Below are 21,936 nucleotides of genomic sequence, written 5' to 3' on the forward strand. Positions count from 1 at the left end.
ATTTTTGATGCGTTCCAGACCATCGATGCGGTGAAAGATTCTGGGCGTCGGATCGACCCCCCGCGCCTGTAGCAATGAATAGTTACTGCCCTCTCCCGGTCTCTCTCACTTCGCGGACTCGTTCCAGTCTCGCTGGCGGGTGGGGTAACCAGCAGATGGGGCCCGCATGTCATTTGCTTGGGCTGGGGCGCGTCCCGTGCGGCCCATCGGCGTGCTCGGCTGGTAAAAGATCTCATGCCACTGCCGAAAATCCCGTGCCCCACCGAGGGCATTTTTGGGTTTTCATGTGGTGGCACTGTGCGTGTTGTGTGCGTGTTGTACGCTGGTTGGGTGAGGGAGTCCGTGAGGTGGGAGCGGGCGGCTGGCTTGCCCTTTCGAGCTCCCCATTCGTCCCCTCCGCCCATCGTCTCCTCCCCACCCCCTCACGCCTTCCTTCTCCTCCTGCCCCGCCCCGCCCGTCCCGCTCGCCGTGGCCGTGGCCGATGACCGCGGCCCCGCCGTCCCGCCCTGCCCGCCGCGGCGGCCATGGACGAGCTCGAGCTCGACGAGGGAGCAACGAGCCGCCCCGCCCGTCCCGCTCGCCGTGGCCTTCGCCGATGACCGCGGCCCCACGCAGCACAGCGCCGAGCTCGTCTCGCTCCGCTGCGTCCTCTCCTCCTGCCGGATTCGCCGCTCACGTCCACCATCACTCACCCGCAACCCTGCCTCGTGGTTAGGGTTTCGGAGGTTGGCTCCAACACCGGCGGCCATGGGGCTGCGCCTCCTCTCTGCCTGGTCGGTTCATCCCCTCCCCCTCCTTCCTCCTCCTCCTCCTCTTCCTCTCTATCTCTTTCTAATCCCTCTCTTCTTTTGTAGCAACAGAGGAGAGGAGAGGGATTGAGCCTGCAGCTCCACATGTGCTTCAATTCGATTTGGAGTAGAGCAATTGATGTGCTCCTACAGCTGCTGTAGAAGATAGGATGGACGAGAGCACATCATTGCAGGATTATTGCTGTCTGCTACCATGTCGAGAGGTTGCAAGGTTCCTGGTTGGTGAGATCTTCCTTTTCCTTGCTGTCTAGCAGACTATTAGTTGTTATGTGCAGCTCAAGTAGCTTTTTGGATGTGTTGACTGCCCGAATCTTTTTCTAGGATGCATTTGCTGCTCGATCCTGGATCTGGTCGGATTCCTTTGGATGGATTAGGTGCTCGGTTCTGTTTGGATCACTGGTATTTGTTGTTGCTTTGCAGGAGACTAGGCCTCATGCCTATATCCGGGGTAGATTTTTGTTACCTTTCTTAATTTGTCTTTCTTGGATGCATTAGGTGCTCGGATATTGTTGTTGTGTAGGAGATTGTTGTGGTCTGCCTAGATTCCTATGTTTTTGTTACCTTTTTAATTTTGTCCGCTGCCTGATTTGTCCTTATCAGTGGTGACAAGGGAAGGGAAAGGTTTGGCACTGGCTCGCTAAATTACTTACCTTGAACATGATAATAAATATAACATGTTTGTAGTTGTTAGTAATTATTTTCACCCGTGTAATAATCCATTTTTCTAAAGCTAAATGTTTTATCTTCCATATTGTTGGTGTGTGACAGGTTCAGATGGCATGGACGAGTGCTCATTTATTCATGGAGCTAGCGCAGCTCATCCTTTTTCGATAGAGGGATTTGGGCATCAATCCTTGGCCTTGCTCCTGATTATGTATCGGAAGTGGGAGTGCTAATTATGCATTGGATGTATACTTTGCCTACGAAGCTTAGTGAAAATGCTCAAATTTACCTCAATTATAGTTACAAGGTTATATTCTTCTTCACTTATATATACTCTTTTTTATGCACTCTTGTTTCATTTATAGATTTGGTGTAGCCTCAAGTATGTAAATCCACAAGGTATATAATTAGTACAGGATTAAGCACAGATTATTGAGAGCTGATGCTGAACAATGCACTTGAACTTTGAGCGATCTGTCAGCCATTGTTAAATTCACATCTTTATGTGCTTAGGATTAGGAGGATATATATATGAACCCAACTTCGACACAGGTTTTGCATTGGCTGCATAGGGCGCTGCCCCGTTCATTGTTTTTAAGGGGTGTAGAAGCTAGAGAGAACTGATTATGTGAGGATACAACCCTTGAAAGCTATGGATATTCCTATAGGTAAACAAGTGAAATATTTGTTGTTGGTTACTCAGTTAGTGAAAATGTTCGAAAATACTCGTAGAAGATGAGTAAGATCTGCAGTTGACACACCGAATATGTTATTTAGCATAAGCTCTTCCAATATGCTAGATTCTGTTGGTTACTTAACTTTGTTATTATGTTTGTAGATATTACGATTTTCATTTTGTGAACTGCATGCCCGTACTATTATGACTTGTGTGTTGGGAACTGCATGCTCGTATTGTTAACATCTCTAATCCATTTTTCAGATACATTGCTGGTATTGTTCCGCAATCAGTTTACACGTCAGGGAAGTCGGTTTTCTGCCGTCCTGCTGCTCATCTACACTAATTTTCCTCTAGGGATGTGGTTAATGTTTGTTGCTGGATCCAAAAGTCATCGCCGCCTGCTGGTGATCTTGAGTCTTGACTGTCGGATTGCTGGAACTGTTGTTGTTGTTGCTCGTGGTTGTCTCACAGTCTTGGCTCTTGGTGGCTGGTCCTAGCTTAGGTGCTACTCTATTATCATCGTTTCCTTCATGCCTTTCTATGCGCACGCTCAATCTTTTTTCATTTGTATGATGATGTTTATCGTAGGATGTTGTTGTTGGAACTGCTATTGTTGTTGCTACAGGTTGCTCATGATCTTAGTTACTTTTTTAGGTTGCCCTGATCGGTTCCATTTTTAGGTTGTTGTGTACCTATGGATAGTTCGTTGGTGCCTAGGTTCTGTGGTTCATACCTACTAGCCTACTATCTATAGGAAGGAGATATTTTATTAGATGAAGGTTCTTTTTTTACCGGAATACCAAGGCAACCTAATTAGTTGGTTGCTCATCACCATCTCTACATTAATGATAACAAGTAACCAATGTTTGCGCCATACATAGTAGGATTATGGAAGTTGATCACGTGGGTGAAAGCAGTATATCATGATGCATCATTAGTTCATTATCTGCAAGTCTATTGATATATAATTATACTTTTGAACTCATATTTTATTTGTACTCTGTAATCTGCTGATTTAGACATTGTCAACACGTCTATTATTTTTCTGTTTGTATCTATGTTAGTTAAGACGGTAAGTGCAGTTTGATGTCATTTTTTTTGCTTCTCGGGATCTATTGTACTTTTTAGTTGAAATTTCATTGTGTATGAATGAAAAAGAACAGCAACAAGCAACCCATGTGTATAAATATTACTGACTACTGATCCTCTTCATCAGTGGTTTGGAAGTAATTTATGTTGTACCCTTAAGATCAATATGGTCGCAGTGGCTACTTCCAATACCTATTGTGCTGGTCAAGAGCAGGGCCAACAGGCCAGGCGTTTAGAACATGTCTGAGCAAATTTATCTCCGTGTAACTAGATAGAGATTCACTGATTTTGTAGCTCATTGTCAAAATTGGTTATCTTTTCCAGGATAATCATGTATCCGTTGCTTCATGGGCCAATGTTCTATTTTCTCCTGTTCTTGGTGATTGGATGCTGCTAATCTCTATTTTTTTTCCTTTTCTATACCTGCAGATTGGTCCTCTGTGGCTCAATCCCCTAGTCGATGCCTCCTTCGATCTATGGCTGCTCTTCTCTGTTTACTGATCTGTGGGTCAACCCTTCTTCTCCCCCTCCTTTATGCTCCCCTTCTTTTCCAGAGCTAGGTACACGGTTGTATGGTGATATGCTGGTTGTGCATAGGCTGGAGAATAAGATCCTTCTATTTCTTGTCTTGTTTCTGATACAACCAAAAGTATCAGTCACGTTGTGCACTGGTTTTTTTTGTGGTTGCCTTGCCTTTTGTCCCTTCCTGGTAGGGCCAACACTTGTTCTTTTGTGCATGGAATGTTGATGTTTTGTTCTTTTGTGTATGGATAAGAGTATTTGGGGCTTGGCTTAATTAGGAAGGAAAATCTATGTGGATAAATTGTTACTTGGCCAGTTCTGTTGTTGGCCTCATGTTAGATAAATTTCAGGTTTCGTGCTCGCTTTATGAGCTTGGAGATGGTCACCTGTTCAGTTTTTTTACTTTCTGCACTGCTTGATAAATCAATGACTTTTGATTCAATATCTGGCCTAGGTAGCTATTCATTTTGCATCAATCTGTGTGTAGCTGAAGAATGTTGGTTCCATCCATCTTGAGTAGGTTTTCTTGAGCTCAGTAATTAATTTGTATGGAAAGTGTATTTTGCCGAGTAATAATTATATAGTCTAATGCATGTCCCAGTTTAGGATTACTGTTACAACTACCCCATCTGCGGTGTTCCTGGATTCTGGTGATGTAGTTTCAGAATAGCCTTCTTTTAGTCTAACAAAAGGGGATTTTTCATTTGTACTTTAGCAAGGTGTCTGAAGATATATATCTCGGCAAAAGATACAAAAAAGGGAATGTCATACAGGGAATGGGAACACGATAAGATTGACTGATAAATCACTTTGCTTCAGTTTAGGAGGTTCTGATGTGGTGGTCTTGATGTAACTGGAGTATTCAGTGTAAAGTTTGTGGTCTGCACCTCTTCTTTTTTCTTAAGAGAACACCTATATTTTTTATATCTAAAGAGTTACTGTGACTACCATGGGACTTGAGTATTCAGTCCGTGTACTTCCAAGGTCTACATCTTAACATGAATCAAGCACTAGGACGGACATGTAACTTGAGTATTCAGTCTGTGCAAGGAAATGTGATGCTTGGTCTGAAGACAATAACAATATTTCTACATGTAAGAAGTTGAGGTAATATATTTGTTTCCATTTGAAAAAATAATCCTATTATTCTTGTGGATATATGTTATGTATTCCGTCAAAGCATGTGTGCTAGATCTTACATTGTGAGAAATAGCAAAATAAGTATTGTATTAAACATTGGTAAGTCAGTCTACAGTGGTTGTGTAACATCCCATCATTCAGTTTGCCAGATACTTAATTTATGTTTTTGCACTCAAAATTATTCTTCTGATTCCCCATAAGCCTCAACTTATCACGGAAGCATGTTCAGAGTTCATTTGCGATTCACTTCACCACTCCCTTGTGTAACTCTATCCAGCGGTGACGTGTTGGTGGTTGGCCCCTTTCGCCGCCGTACCCATCTTGCTGATCTTATGTGTACATATCGATTTGATGCATCATTGTCGTCCTCTTTGCACGGCGGCGTGGTGTCTCTCAACACGTGATGGATTCACTCACACAGAGGAAGCTTTTCTCCACTACATCGCCGACAAGCTCACAAGCTTTTGGGTCCATGGTGCCACCAGTAAACTAGGTATGTCCCATTCTGTTGATTGATCAGTTCATCATGCTTTTAAAATTCTTGCACTATGATTTGCTCAAATTCTATCAAGACAACGGTGGAAATCAAATTTATTTATTTTAAATGCATGCCATTTCTCCCTGATCATTAGTTCATGTCACTTGATGATGTAAACCTGGTGTCTTTTAATCCTTTTCCATAAACCAACCACTTGGGAGTTTATTGCAAGCCCGGTTTCCACCGTACTATAATGCAAGGCTGGTTTTTATTTCTTCATTTATTCTTTTTGGTGAGCAGGCGAGCTAACTAGATGCTTTAAAGGATTTGAATTGAGTTTTATCGTGCGAACCCTGCTGCCATGTCTCCACCTTCATGCAGTTGGCTTGACTGGATCTTGTGGTTTTTTCTTGCCAGAGACTCCCTGCGCCACCATGGTTTTATGTGTACTACCTCCGCAGTGGAAACTTCTGCTACAATGTATATCGACACCAGAGCCATGTTCCCTATCATGGTATGGTGCTTAGCATCATCATGTATTTCCATTCGGTGTAGTTGAGGGCTTCCAAAGTTTGTGTTTCCAAATGATACCTCATTTTCCTCTTATTTGTATTGTTTCACATAGTTTTCAACTATAGGGATAAAGAGCTATAGAAATTTATGTAATTTAGCTCCGGTAAATGATGCTAAACTGCAATGTATTAAAAAATATGTTGCCTAGCCACTCACATGGCTACGTGGTATTTACTTTCAGGAATCTCGATAGACTAAGGCTGATGGTAAGATGTGATGGTTATCCAAGTAGTTACCTAATAGTACTTAGTATTAGCTCTTCCCTAGTCATATCATATACAGGTAGTCTATAGTTCTATATCCAAGATGGTTGTTGCACCCTTTTGGCCAGTTTGGTATGTAAGGTCAGGTTGCATTAGTCTATGTTAGGATGAACTGGCTAACATATCAGTGATGTAAAGTCGCCTCATGTGTACTTTATGTAACCTTGGACACGTGTACAACCTATCACATGTCCATGTTGTTCTTTCCATACACAACTTTTCCATGTGCAGTCTTAAATACAACTTGGTCTCACACCTATACCTGAGAGCTCTCTTTGGTACAAATAAGCAGGAAACTATATGCTGAAAAGTGCGGTGATATATTCAGTTACTAAATTTACTGAATTTGTGATCCCAATATTGCCAGCAGAATAGTGAAATGACAGGGATTGCTCTATAGAAAATTTGCAGTGTCCTTGAACTTTGTGATGGGCAATTCAGTTTTCTAGGGCAACTGGTCTGGTCCAAACTAATAAATGCATGGGTTTTCATGTTATGTTCCCTGTAAGAAGTTGATCTTTGTTTCTTATGTATTTGCCTTTAGCTCTTTTGTTCATTGCATTGTTGCTTGTTGATGTTCTTACATTATTTTCTGATCGCTTTATTACCGGGTTGAGAATGACCGCACCCGCAGGGGTGCGGCAAGCCGCACTTCTTACCTGTACCGTCAACAGAGGAGCGCCGGAGAGAGAACCCATTGAATGCAGAAGCCTGAAGGAGTCCATAAAGTGCAGGCTGGTCAAGAGTGAGGTTAGTAGCATGCAAACTACTAACAAGCTATTGTGATTAGGGATACATGTCAGTTAACTCCTTGTTCATGCAACCTAACCTAATTGATTACTTACTAGCTACATATTGGTATGTTTTAACTTTAGAATGAGAGTAATCACTAGAGGATTGGATTCATGGTTGCAATATCTAATTTCTATTAATTTGCTTTTATATATTATGAACTTCAGTTTCTTTATATGCCAAAACAAAATCACCAATTTGGAAACCTCTGTCGGTGTTACATAATTAGGCATATAATAAGGTGAGATCCCTTTACTTCGATTCATCGCATAGTGTAATCAAGTTCTGTGCCTAAAGAAAATCTTGGATATGTTTTCTGGGTGCCATGTAGAATGCTAAGGTAAAATAATTTTACTCTTATCTTTTATATTCTTTTATGTTAAAGAGGTTACAGTGTATCCAGATCACTGAATATTATCCAAAGTGATTCTCCTTCATATAGGCCAAATTATTTTCTCCCTATCCATGAGGCACACTATTTGAATAGTTTGCCTAACACGATATGTCCTTTAGCAGGTCCGTGTGTCACAACATGCAAGGAAATCAAATATGGAGTGTGGGTAAAGTTATATATCAAGAAAATTGGATCAAAGCATGTGGACAAAGTTATATATGAAGCATATCGGATGAAGGCTTGTGGATAAAGTTATATATCTAATAGATGTAGTTTACTATTATGCAGTATAAAAAACAATGTAAATAAGTTAGCTGGGATTAATACTATGGCCTGCTTTTGGTTTCTATCATACCAAACCTTGCTTAGGTATTTCACGTCACATTTTATAACAAATGCGTCGATGGCATGCATATATAGGGTCATCTTTTTAGATATCTTACGGGGTGATTACTACTGTGAGTATCTACCATCACCTACTCAGATATATTTCCATCCTGAGATATATTGAGTAATATCAGATGTTAATCGAAATAGTTATATCAGGGGTTTGATCATTGAACTTAGTTGATTAATTCCTTATACATTTTTATCCTGAGATAGTCCCTACATTTCCATCCTGAGAAACCTATTTTTTTTCTATTACCGGGTTAGCAAAAACGGGTTGTGTGGGAGTTGGGGTTGGGCAAGTAGCACCTCTTTGATTAAGTCCACATCATAATTGAGAGGCATTGTAGTAGTGGATCAGTTCATAGATAATGCCATGTTTTATATGCAATGCTTCAATGGTTGTATTACCGGGTTGGATGAGTGCACCCAAATACAGATAAGAGACCAACAATAACAAACAATTGGTTAGGCTCTGTCAAAGCGGCAGGGATCAGAGAGTATCATATGTGTCTTTGCCTTCAAAATTGAAAAGGGGAACCATTCCTCCCTGTTCATGAGCTTTGAAAGGTTAAGGTACAATATCGCAAGTGCAATTTTTGTCTACACATAAATCGTTCTATGCAATGTATCTAACAGATTGCATGCATCAGGTTAATGTGACGTGCCGTCTATGAAGTTGATCAACAAGGCAGCCGAATGAAGCAACTTATTAGTATGCCTAATAGCTATGGCTACGTAGTTTTTACTTATTTATATTGTGTTGGTACTTCCTCTCTCATATTTGCGCTCTTAGTACCGAGCTTAATATCAAGTGGTTTCCTTTTGTGGTCTCATGAACGCACTAAATTGAATGCTGCCTTATTTATCATGAAGATGTCAAACGCGATGACGTTTTGCTCCTATTACATGTGAATGTTTCCTCTTTTTTTTAGTTTGTTGTATCCTATTTGAATACGTCGCTAAACCCGACTTCCTACTAAATTGAGCATTATCGACTTGGACACATCGTTGTGACCGGCACCCTCGCGCCAAGGCGCGTTTCCGATCTAGTTTATTATGCACACTAGAAGGGGATGGCGCGGTGGTTAGAGCTCAACGATGGTAACGAGCCTGGCGTGGCTTCGATTCCTAGTTCTACCATCTTTTTAACATTTTAACGTTTCTGCAAAACAAGAAAGAATTAAGATGGGCCGGCCCGGCTTGGCCTGCTGCAGGCGCCCGTTTGCAAATTGCACTTTAACGGGCGCCTGCAGCGCCAAATAGGAAATGCCGAAAAAAGGATATAATCCACTATAGCAGCTTTCTCGCGCGTCTAGCTGGACCGGCCCATATTTCCTTTTTTTCCTGCTAACTTCAAAAAAAAAGTCCAGCGACTGTGGTTCGAACTCGCGACCTCCAAAATAAAACAGAACAGCACTAACCACTCAGCCACATTCACAATCGTGGATTGTATCCTCTTTTTTGCTTTCTATTTTGGCTCAAGTTCGCTGTGAATCGAGATTTCACTTTCCTTTATCTCTTTCTAGTTTGTATTTTCGATTTTTCCTTCTTTTCTTTTTCTTCAACTTTTTAAAAATGCAAAAAATTTAAAATTCAATGAACTTTTCCTTCAAACCGATGAACATTTTTTCGAGTTTGATGATTTTTTTCAAACTAAATATTTTTTTCCCAAATTCTATGGACTATTTTGAAATTCTATGAAGTTTTGCAAATTTCGTGAACTTTTTTACAATCTCGATGAACTTTTTGTCAAATCGATGAACTTTTTTTAAATCGATAAGCTTTTTTTCAAATTCGATGAACTCTTTCAATTTTGATGAACTTTTTTCAAATTAATGATTTTTTTCAGTTTTGATGAACTTTTTTCTAAATCGATGAACGTTTTTAAAAATCAGTGAACTTTTATATCAAATTTGCTGAACTTCTTTTATTCAAAATCGATGAACTATTTTAAAATTGGTGAACTTTTTGTTCAAAATCTGTGAACTTTTTTCAAAATTGATGAACTTTTTCCAAATCTGTGAATTTTTTTTGAAATTTCATGAAGTTAATCCTAAATTTGCAAACTTTTTCAAATTCTTGAAGTTTTCTCAAATTCATGATTTTTTTTGGTTTGTACGAACCTTTTCAATTTTGTGAACTTTCTTCAAATTCATGTTTTTTTAATTGTGCATTCATTTTTTCTTGTTATCATAAAATAAGATGCATAATAGATTGGGTTTTTAATAAAAGCTATATGTCCTCAAAATAAACAACTAAGGATATTGTGCCTAGTGGCTGCAGTAGAATGTTTGCGTACAGGTGGTTAGGGATCGAATCCTGGCTATATGATATTGTCGACCAATTTTTGTGATCCTTGCGCTTCGCTGTTTTTTCTTGGCCGGCCCGCTACGCTGCCGTGCGAGCGCCAGTATCGCACTAGCGGGCGCCTTAAGCGCCCAACAGGAGCTCCCATATCGCGCATTAAAGAGACGGGATGAAACCCCTCGCTGAAGGCAAACGCCACTAGGGCCGGCCCACGCGCGCGGAATACATCAACCTTGTTTTCTGTCGAGACGGCGGCGGCTAAACGTCTCCCCCCTATCCCCCGTTCCGGTGATGCGTCTACCATTATCGGTGGGCGTGTGGAGGTGTGTCTCTGACGGATCTGTCTTGGATGGATTTGCTCGGGTCTGTTCGTCGTTCATTTTCGTCCGTGTGTCTTCAGGTTGAATCCTTTTGATCTACACTCTTCATCTGCGGCAATTGCTGTTCTGGTGCGTTGGTTCTATGGGCCTTAGCATGACGACTTCCCGACTGTCTACTACAACAAGGTTTGCCCGGCTCCGGCAAGGGAGGGGCGATGACAGCGACGCGCCTTCAGCTCGCTTCACTGCTTGTAGTCGTCGCTAGGTGGTCTACGAATCTGGATGTAATTTTTATTATTTTTAGTGTTTGTTGTACTACCATGATTGAAGATGAATAGATTGGAAGTTTTTCTAAAAAAGAAGATAACATATTTATCATTTTTGTAGTTTTGATCTTTGTTTTGAATTTTGATTTAAAACTTTGTGACAACATAGGACGATGTTGTGTCAATGCACTATTTTTTTCCAGATTGTTTTGAACAATTTAAAATGTGCAGCCGACGTTGGGTGCACAAGTTAGCACGACAACGGTTCGTGCACACGATACTCTTGCACGTACTTCGGCCAATTTTTCCCTAACAATAATAAATCACGGATTGATTTTGTCAGGTTCATCGTCACAATACGCTTCTGCCCAGTTGTAATACGCTTTTACGATTCGTATAGACAAAATCATAATATAAACGAGGTGGTACTAATCGTCCGTCCATCCGATCTGATTTGTTTTTGGTTCGGTTTCATACGTTGAGAGCTTCGTAAGTCCAATGGGCCAGATTTTTTTATGGGCCGATAAAAAAATCAATCTCCCCACCTGCCCTCACCTCCCGAAGGCAGAGAGGACTTATTACAATTTTAGATTCTAATTAGTCCCACACTGCCTCTTTACATGAGATCCTAACAACATATATACGTTTGAAGTTATCGGAATCAACAAGCCAAGAAAAGAGGATAAGATATGACTCAGCCTAGACTCAGATAGAGATTTGAAGAAAGATGCCATGCATCACAAATCGATAGCCCCAGAGGGGAGGGAAGGTCACGGCCAATCAAAAAGAAAGAGGTGCATGAAATCAAAAAACGCAGAGCATGAGCACGGCCGCCGGCCACATCCCACAACCGATGGCGGTGGTGGAGCATGGATGGGTGCGAGGGATCCCAGCGGCGCGCGGGGGAGCGAGGGTCCCCAACGGTGATGGCGCCTGGCGGCGGAGGAGCCGTGGCCGCGGTGTGATTCCCGGGTGCGCGCGGATTTGGAGCCCTCCATTGCCGCTAGCGGTGGTGGGGCTGGGGGTAAGGGTATCCTGGCGGCTGTGCGCGGGGGAGCGAGGGATCTCCCGACGGCGGTGGGTGCAGGACAGGCGGCAGCGCGTTCCTGGGAAGGTCGTGTAGATTGGGGTAGAAAGGAGAGGTCGGGATGGATAACTTCGCTACCAACCGACAAGAACGAGCGAGGCCACTGATTTCCTTCTTTTTATATACTCCCTCCGTCCCATAATGTAAGACGTTTTTTGACACTACACTAGTGTCAAAAAACGTCCTATATTATGGGACGAAGGTGGTAGGTCAAGGGCAGCTGACTACTAACAAAAACGACCTGTTAGCTAGCTAGTGTGCACGAATGTTGAATGTTCCTGTTTTTAGTTAAAGGTGTAGTTTAGATCCTTCACCGATTGGTAAATATCTCCCAGTCTGTAACATTGACGTGTTAGAAAATCTACAGCCGGAGTTAGCAAATCGAGCCCTCTAAACGTTCGCGGACACGCCCGATCAATGAATTGTGGAGATGAAGAGAGAAAAAATGAATAAATAAAGAAAGAGAAAACATGGTCCAAAATGGGCGGCATGCTACACGGCGGACTGACCGGGTGCATCTACAAGCCATCATATCCTTCCTATATTTGTCCTCAATATGAGAGATTGCGGACATCCCCGGACGTATAGGATGATACTAGGGGTTCGATTGGTCTTTTTTTTCCTTCTCTCCTTTTCGATCACTGACTGGGCGTGTCCGCAAATGTTTGAGGAGGATATGGGATGCCCGACTGTAGATGCTCTTAGTGTTTCACATGTGTTTATTCTCCGCACTGCTCTGAACTTTGCACACGTTGTTGGATTTGATGCTATATATTTATGTTTTAAGGTTGAATTTGACTTCGTTTGTGCCCCTCGCAAACTCATACTGGCTGTTAGGGCAATGTGGTATATTTTTCACTAGGCATTGACGATCTAATCTACAACACCATAACATTTTTCTGATTCCTAAATTGTATCCATGAAAAACAAGACACTAGCAACAAACATTTTTATGAATAATTTTAACGTGGTACGCGTCATCATTAGCACACACAAGAGAAGCATGCATGCCTGGACGAAGTATACCATATTTTTATTATGTGAAGTCAGTAACTGAAAAGAAGAATTGCGTGTATGATATTTTGATTATCACTATGGTAATCTAAGAATAAGGTTGTCCATCTGATTACTTGACTAGGATTCACGTCCCAAGTTTCGAATTAGCGCCCTAAAGAATCATATTGTTAATTCTCTACGTGTCCAGCTTGATTAATGATAATTGGCGTTTGGCTTTGCAGCGAAGAATGTTAAAAAAAAAATTCTCCCATTGGCTGGTGACATAGTGGGTTCATTCTCATTAAATTGGGAAGGCTGGAACAAGAACTCCGCGTTCCATGCGAAGACTCGGCACGGATTTAAAATAATTAAAAGAAGAAATAATCCGCTATTATGAGCAGTTGGGAACTCAGATTTGAAATTAAAAGAGGAAATAAATTCGGCAGAAAAAAAGGAATTAGAAGAAGAAATAAATTTCGTGTTCTATCTAATGGGAGAGATGCCCATTAATAAATGGGCACACGCTAATGTTGTACTTCACTTCTTGATAATGTTGTTTTCAACTTCCCCTGGTATATATAAATTAGTTTTCAATCTCCATGTTTATAATTTTATATGAATTATGAATGATTTAGAGCAGTGTGGAAGTCAGGTTTTTTTCATGAAGTGTGAATGTAAAGTTAACAATTGATTGATTTCCAACCAATGGGAATGAACTTCATGAATATTAATTTTTGCTCTCTTTTATACTTGATGATTACAACAATAATTTTACTCTCGTCGGTTTGTTTTTTTGTACTATGATTCGATGGCCATGGTCGAAGAAGACGACATAATTTACTGCCTGAAAAATGCCCAAGCTCATTGGCGACAGTGAAGTGTGTGTAGCTTATGTTCAGTCAAGAGCCTCATATCTTAACATAATTTGCATTAAGAATTATTATTGTGTGCGATAAATAAGGAAATGCACCACATGATATGTAAAGACATGATTTATGTTGAACCACGTGAAGTGAATGTGACGGTTGTTGCAACGCATGAGGAATTAGAAGTCGGTGCAGGGAGGGGCTTGAGTTTGTTTCTCCCGTTGCAACGCACGGGTTGTGCTAGTGTTATATAAAGATGCTGTGGTTGAGTTTCAGCCCCTCATGCCACCGTGTTTATATTTAGGATGTTACTCTAGTTTGTTTCTCCTCTCCTCTTCCTTTCTTCATATACTTTCGTCAATTCTAGGTACGATACCTCAGCTAATGTTAAAAAGAGATGTAGTGGTTGAGTTTCAGCTGCACATGCCACCCTATTTATACTTAGGATGTATGTTACACCAGTCTATTTCTCTGTTTCCGTCCTTTCTACCTATATTTCATCTTCTCCCTCATCATAGCATCCCTCTTATGTTGCTTCACTTCTTCCTCTTCTTACTCATTTAATTATATAGTGTACGCATTAGGACATCTAGAAAAAAATTCCTTTTGATGAAGGAGAATATATTAATATCATGAGGATTTCAATTATACTCGGACTCTGCAACCACATGATATCAACAACCAATAAAGGGATCGAGAATGTACACACCTAAATTATTATAAAAGAAATAACAAAAAAAGTAACAAAGATCCATGACAACGTCACAACAATCACCCTTAACAACACCAAGACTATCAGAATGGTTATGCAAAACCATCGTTTCTAGGAAGAAAACGACACGCTAGCGCCGCTATCATCAAATCTGACAATTAAGAGCCAGGTCACGAGTTTTCATCCTCAAGATCAAGTCTGATAAAAAATCCAACCATTGCCTTCAACTAGGAAACAATCCAAAACACCGCCAGTGCTAAGTAAAACCACTTAAAGTCAAAACTAGAGTATTCACCCCGGAGCTCGAGCCGAGCGCCCCAAAAAGCATCCAAAACCACATGTGAAGTCTCCTTTCGCTAGATGTTACTCTAGTGTCTTTCTCCTTCCCCCTCCTTTTTCACCGAATTGCCGTCTTGACACTACCAGGGAACTGTTTATAGGCGGAGTGATATCACTCGCGAGCGAACATAAGAAACCGCCACTAATAATTAATCTGGTCAGATACTAGTGGTGTGAGCAAAATCATACCCGCTACAGCTACTAAGATACCGATTGCGCACCACTAGTATGTGTGGTACAAGTGGCTGGCCCTATTGCTCGATCGCCACCAGTAATATGGACCCAGATTTTTCCTAGATTAGCCATGGGTCAAGCCTTCCAGTGGCGGGTCCTCAAGCCCACCCACCCATGGGAGGATATTTAGCTAATTTCCTTTTTGGTGGGTTAATGTAGCTTTTTGTTTTAGTGTTCTATGTTTTATGGTATTGTACGAAAATTGGTTTGAACTTTGTAGAATTCAATATTTTCTATATTTTAGGAATTTTGTATTTCATTGCATATAATCCAAATTCGAACTGCAAATAAATTGAAAAATTTCCAAATTTTGAAAGAAGTATCATATTAAAGGTTGTTAACATATATTTATGTCTTATGAAACAAATGTTTGGTACTTTCAACGTAGATGTTAAATATCAAACACAAACTTAATTTTAGGCAAGTGGTTTATTGAATTTAAAGAAGTGTGTAGTAGATATCACACCACCTCTACTGTGAGCTCCTTTTCCTACTCCTCTCCAACTCCTCTCCACGCTCCTTCTCTCTGGACCATTGGGTCAGGTTCTTGATTGATGTGGAACCCCATGGGAAGGGCAAAGTTATGATCCAAAATATTGTTATGTTGCTCATAATCTTCATGGGACGATTCTTTGTTTTGAGTTGACTGTATGGCTGATCTTGGAATGATATGTTGCTACTTATTTTTGTTATAAGAAATGATAAGTGTGCTTGATCAAAACTTTGGGAATCTTATTGGATGCATATATTGAATATTTTATGGCTGGTCTAAAATTGTGTATTTAGCAACAGATGTGAAAGAACATGCGGTGCCACCATGTTTGGTTTTGGTAATTGATGACAATCTCTATGGACTAATGGTTGCCTTGAGTTATATTTGTAGGATTTGTCCATAGGCTTTTCGTGAAGTTTATGTGTTGGTTTCAACGAGTTTATGAGATGACCAAGGTGCTATTCAATGAATTATCTAAAGAGTAGAAGACATGATACAAAGTTGATCAAGACTAAGTCAAAGAGTGAATCAAGTTGATCAACACACAAAACACACAAGATGTACTGAGAGGGGTCAAGTGATCCCATGGTATGGTAAGCATTGTTCATTACGCTTTATGTACTAACCCATGGTCTACGTGTGAGTTCTTTGTGGGGTTAGGTATGTTTCCATGGGTTTGCATCAAGAGGAAGATCTCATACAACCCATGGAGGATGACATCAAGTGGTGATCGTCATCAAGATTGCGGTGTGCAAGTTCAAGTGGAGCATCACGAAGAGATCATCCTTGAAGCTTGTCATCCATTGTGGTGTAAATGGACTTGTGAAGATGTGCCGAAGAGTGGCTCACCCATAGTGGAGTATGGGGGAGCAATCAACTAGTCTTCATCGAGCCAATGCAATCAAGAAAGGTGGTCTAACTTGAGGGAGTCAAGATCGTCATCATCTGACTGGAGTGGATGATGTGCAAGGCAAAGGTTTGCCCTTGATAGGTTTTCTATTTACTGGTCTCATGGTGGTAGTTGGGAGACAGGGTTGTAGGATCGATTGCCGTACTATCAAGGGGAGCTCTCTAGTGAGTAGCTTGATCGTATCATTCGTCGAGAGCTCAAACCATTGCATCCTTGCATCAGCTTTCTTGGTTGTTGTTTGGTTCTTCTCCTTATGAGATTTGGAGCTTATAGTCATCTTCATGACAAGCTCGCGTTCATCGAAAACGTAGTTCACATGCATCTTCTATGATGTTTTGATGTTGGGGTTTTTGCCGGTTCTTCATTCATAGAGGTTTCACATCTCTATACCTTTGGCATTTTTCTACTGCCTCTTCTTACTATTCGTCATCTATCCAACAAGCTTGAGTTTGCTCAATTCAAAGCTCATTTGCAGAAGTTATGAAAGTTTTGGTTTTCTTGTAGCCATCTGTTGCTGTGCTTGTGAGCTGGAGGCCACAAGCGGTAGTACCGCTCTGGCATGCGGTAGTACCGCTTATAAGCGGAAGTACCGCTGCTCAGTGCCGCGGCTACTATCGCTGCTTTTGGGAACTCGGTTTTCGTGTCGGGTTTGCACGGAAGTGCAACAGTAGTGCGAAGCGGTGGTACTGCGTGTAAGCGGTAGTACCGCCTGCTACTACCGCTGCACTGCCGCTCCCTGCAGGTCTCAATGCACTCTCAGGGGAACTAAAGCGGCAGTGGAGAGCAGCACTATTGCCTATAAGCGGTAGTGCTGCTCAGGTGGGCGGTAGTACTGCTGCAGCAGTCATACTGCTTCTCCCCTGTTCCTGCTCTACTTCTGAGTATCCCCGAGCTGCAACCCCAGCGGTAGTACTGCTGGGGCGAGTGGTAGTATCGCTTCGGCACCGCCTCGTGGCTTCGTGTCATTGCACTGCTTTTGGGTTATTACCGTCCGAGTGGTAGTACCGCTCCGTTGAGCTGTAGTATCGCTCTGTGCGGGCTGGGAGCAAGGTAAGGGTTGGATTTTTTTCCTCCTATAAAAGGGGTCTGCTTCCCCATTGAACCTTATCTCTTGAGCTCGTGTTCTTCCCCCATTGTTGACCTTCTTCGAGCTTGCATCTCTCAATCCCTCTAATGATTATTGCTAGTTCTTGAGGGAAAAGAGAGAGGAGATCTAGATCTACGTTTCCACCAATCACTTTCTCCTCTATGTGAGGGGAACCCCTTGGATCTAGATCTTGGAGTTCCTCGTGTTCTCTTCTTCATTCTTCCTCTCATTTTCCTCCTAGCATTAGTTGCTTTGTTGGGATTTGGGAGAGAAGGATTTGGGCACTCCGTGTGGCCTTGCCATTGCATTTGGTGCATCGGTTTGAGTTCTCCATGGTGGTACGTTGAAGTGAAGTTGAGAAGCTTGTTACTCTTGGGTGTTTGGGCACCCTAGATCTTGTTCCTCTTGGGTGACTTGGCGCCCTAGACGGTTTGAGGTGCTTCGGAGCTCAATCATTGTGGTGTACAGCTCCAGGCAAGCATTGGGGTCTCCAATTAAGTTGTGGAGATTACCCCGAGCAATTTGTACGGGTTCCGGTGACCACCCCCAAGGGTTGCCAAAGTGTACGGGTTCGGTGACCAACTCCAAGGGTTGCCATTCTTACGGGTTCGGTGACCGCCCTCAAGGGTCCCTTAGTGGAATCACGACATCTTGCATTGTGCGAGGGCATGAGGAGATTACGATGGCCCTAGTGGATTCTTGGGGAGCATTGTGCCTCCACACCGCTCCAAACGGAGATTAGGTGTGAACTTCGGCATACATCGTCGTCTCCGCATGCCTCGGTTATCTCTTACCCGAGCCCTTTACTTTGTGATAGCCATAGTGTTTCATGTTATATACTCCCTCCGTCCCAAAATTCTTGTCTTATCTAGACAAATCTAAGACAAGAATTTTGGGACAGAGGGAGTATCTTGCTATCACATAGTTGTTTATTTTGCTTAGCATAAGTTGTTGGTGCACATAGCTGATCCTAGTTGTTCTAGGTTTTGTGCTTGACAAATTAAACATTAGTTTTATTCCGCATTTGTTCAAGCCTAAACCGTTTTTATTTTAAAAGCGCCTATTCACCCCCCCTCTAGGTGACATCCATGATCTTTCAAGATGCAAAGAAAACAACATGCATGTCCTATCATTTTTTAGCAAATTGATTGCTTGCTATTTCCACGTCACTAGTCATCTACATCAGTAAGCGGAAAATGGTTGGCTAATCCTCTATGAGTAGCTTGCTTTCCCACTACTAATGACATTCTTAAAACTTGGGCTTGGAGCAACTATGTCGTCAGTGTCAAGTATTTCTACACTGGTACAAGTCCAATAAAATGAGTTGTTAGTATACAAGTACTGCTCCAACGTAAGGAAACAATATTGTTTTAACAGAAGGAAATAATGTTGTTTTAACCTAGAGGTAAGTGAACTAGTAACAAACAATCAAAGTTGGTATTGTTTAGCTAAATATACTTAATAGTTGCTGCTTGTCGTGGTATTTTTACCGACAATATCCATCTGAGGGTAAAGCATGCATCAAAGATTAGGATGGTGCACACGAGGAAGGTATACCCAGGTGCAAGCCCTTGGATGTAGGTAATACCCTATTTACTGCTTTTTTATATCGATGATGTAGGCCCCATATGAGAACTAGGGTTTGTATGTACAAGGGGTCGGACGAAAGGTTATATAGGGTTTTTCGTCTCAGATGTTTGGATGTGTAAGGTCTGACAGTCAGGGGGTCCCTGCCTAGCCTTATATAGGAAGACAAGGCAGGGTTACATGAATCCAAGTAGGCCAAGGAGTTGCCCGTTGCTAGATTTGGTTGCGAACTATACCCGGTTAAGAAATGCCATATACGGATGATTCCTAGCCTAATATGGAGAGGAGTCCTTTGTCTTGTCCTCCAAGGTAGTGATGCGCTCCGGATTATCGATGGACATTGAGTCGTGGGCTTGGTCAGCCCGACTGTCGTTGGCCTCTTCTGTCCTCCGTAGCTACACCCAGGGGGCAAGCCACTGAGCTCTTCGTGATCTTGGCTACTGACATCCTTTTTTGCTTCTCTGTATTTGAATGATGTTCTTAGAGATAATGACTATACTGAGTGTGCCTCGTCATTTTGATCGACACACTTGGCGTGATAAGCTCAAACATACTAGAAATAAGATTGTTAGGAATCTACAGTCTCAAGAGACCTTTGATCTTCCTAATAGATGAAATTTGAGCTGATTTTTATGTTAGATTATTTTCTCAGGGGGGAGGCATTCAGGTGGATGGCGGCATCTCACCTTTGAGTTGGTATCTGGTCTTTGATCCTCCTCAAGTTCGTCCATCAGAACAAATTTCATGGAGCACCGACATAGAACCTTGTCGTTTCGTCGAGGCGGCGAGGTTAGATTCTCTCCCCGTGTCGCAACGATGACATATGGTGTCAGGCGCTTCAGATCAACTCAAGGGTTAAGCAGCAACGACTACGAATCTAGGGCGCTGGTCCTTAGGGGCATGTGCACGAAGATTTCTCGGTTGTCATCGACAAGGTCAAGCTGGATACAATAGGGGAATGCAACAACAACAACGCGTCGGCGGTTCAGTCTGCTAGTGGTATTGGTCGTTTGGTGGTCCAGGGGACCATGATGTAATTTTTATCATGTTAGGTATGCTTTATACTTCTACTTAACTTTTATAATAGATCAGATCTAACTTATTTGTAACCTCTAGTAGACCTTATTACTCAATGCACTAAACTAAGTGTGTTGCTATTTGTAAGTTGCATTAAAAATCTATGTCGGTCCATTTTTTCAGCTGTTGGATCGAAATTTAGTTGATGGAAGTGCTTCTTTGTTAGGATCCCTGATGGAGAGATTAGCAGATCCACTGCCACGGGCACCAATTAGGAGGAAGACCGCGTCATCGCGGGCCTCCACGGATTAGCCAGCCAAAAAGGAGATATGTGGGACCTGGCTGGCTCAATGAGAAGAGGGCCCAGCAACCACAAGAACCAACTACTTAAGGCAAGGATCACACATGAAACACATGTGGTTGGATCAGGTAACGGCTCGACATTAGCGGCTCCTTCTCCTTTCTCTATTTACCTTTCCTTTGCCAGATCACCATGTATCAAACCTTGTTTACTTGTAACCCAGTGAATTCGTGAGAAAACTAGATCGGGAACATAATATCTAGTATTAGTTGCCACCTACTACCCTTTCGCACCACCAGCAATCTGGATACTCATCGACGCAAGAAAGCGCATGAACAACTCGTCTCCAACATGGATCCTGAACTCAAGGCCTACCTTGACCGCACGAACATGGAGGCGGCGGCGTGCTCCGACTCCATCCTCAAGGCCATGCCGGTGTAATCCGCATGAATCGACAAGCTCGTCGCGTGGAGACCTGATTTGGCCTCACCGCCCCCGAGTCGACAGTGTTCACTCTATGGCAGGCACGCCCCACAGCTGCCGCCGCTGATGGTGAACCAGCGGCAGCCGATGTGATCCTGCTGTCTCCATATAAGGAGACGTGCGAGTTTCACATGCCATTCGGCCACGACGATAATTTCTCACCCGGGGTTCTTCATCGACATCCTTGCCGGTGACTCCCCCGGTCATGGGTACAGGTGCTCTTCCCGCTACACAAGTTTTTAGTCGCATAAACATCTCTCTTTCATGTTTGTAGGACAAAGACCACCTAATATTGGATTTCCTCCATTTATTGGCAAGAATCCGAAGCTATGGAAAACTCTCTGTGAACAAACTTTCAAAAATATGTTTGCCGTGCACGAATCATATTGGGTTTCGATGTCGATTTTGCATTTCTCGGGTGCAGCCGGCATATGGTTATAGTCAGTTCAAAGAAAATCTTAGGCATGAAATGGGAATCATTTTCCATCCTAATTTGTACTCGTTTCGGTTGTGATAAACATTAAATGCTTATCCGTCAGTTCTATGCTATCAAGCAGACATCTAGTGTAGCATATTTTATATACAGATTCGAAGTGCTAATGAATCATTTGATTTCATACTCTGAAGATACTCACCCTTATTTTTTCCTGATGAGATATGTGGAGGGTTTGCGGCATGATGTCCATGATGTGGTGATGGTTCAGCGACCACCGAATCTATACACAACGTGCTCATTGGCTTTGCTCCAGGAGGAGGTGGGGGACGGTAAGAAAATATCACCAGCAGACGTGTTTCATTACTGCCCGACGACAATACCAACACGCCTTCCTATGACGCCACTCCATACAACCACTGAGTGAAGGAAATATGCCCTAGAGGCAATAATAAAGTTGTTATTTATATTTCCTTATATCATGATAAATGTTTATTATTCATGCTAGAATTTTATTAACCGGAAACTTAGTACATGTGTGAATACATAGACAAACATAGTGTCACTAGTATGCCTCTACTTGACTAGCTCGTTGAATCAAAGATGGTTAAGTTTCCTAGCCATTGAAATGAGTTATCATTTGATTAACGGGATCACAACATTAGAGAATGATGTGATTGACTTGACCCATTCCGTTAGCTTAGC

General features: G+C 42.2%; 2 long non-coding RNA genes across 5 annotated transcripts; both read left to right on the plus strand.

Annotated features, from left to right (window-relative positions):
• Positions 1–314: 314 nt before the first annotated feature.
• On the plus strand, positions 315–7,960 carry LOC141021217 (uncharacterized). Of its 4 annotated transcripts, none has more exons than XR_012181480.1 (10): positions 315–774; positions 862–1,032; positions 1,132–1,258; positions 1,579–1,780; positions 2,414–2,654; positions 3,671–4,870; positions 5,181–5,396; positions 5,801–5,895; positions 6,835–6,967; positions 7,526–7,834. It is a non-coding gene; the product is annotated as an uncharacterized lncRNA (long non-coding RNA). The 4 variants fall into 4 exon arrangements; XR_012181481.1 differs by having other exon boundaries at positions 862–1,028; XR_012181479.1 differs by lacking the exon at positions 1,132–1,258 and having other exon boundaries at positions 5,799–5,895; positions 7,523–7,960.
• A 182-nt stretch (positions 7,961–8,142) lies between these two features.
• On the plus strand, positions 8,143–8,624 carry LOC141021218 (uncharacterized). The gene is made up of 2 exons (XR_012181482.1): positions 8,143–8,366; positions 8,444–8,624. It is a non-coding gene; the product is annotated as an uncharacterized lncRNA (long non-coding RNA).
• Positions 8,625–21,936: the final 13,312 nt, after the last annotated feature.

The sequence above is a fragment of the Aegilops tauschii genome, chromosome 4 (assembly GCF_002575655.3).
Source record: "Aegilops tauschii subsp. strangulata cultivar AL8/78 chromosome 4, Aet v6.0, whole genome shotgun sequence".
Classification (NCBI taxonomy): domain Eukaryota; kingdom Viridiplantae; phylum Streptophyta; class Magnoliopsida; order Poales; family Poaceae; genus Aegilops; species Aegilops tauschii.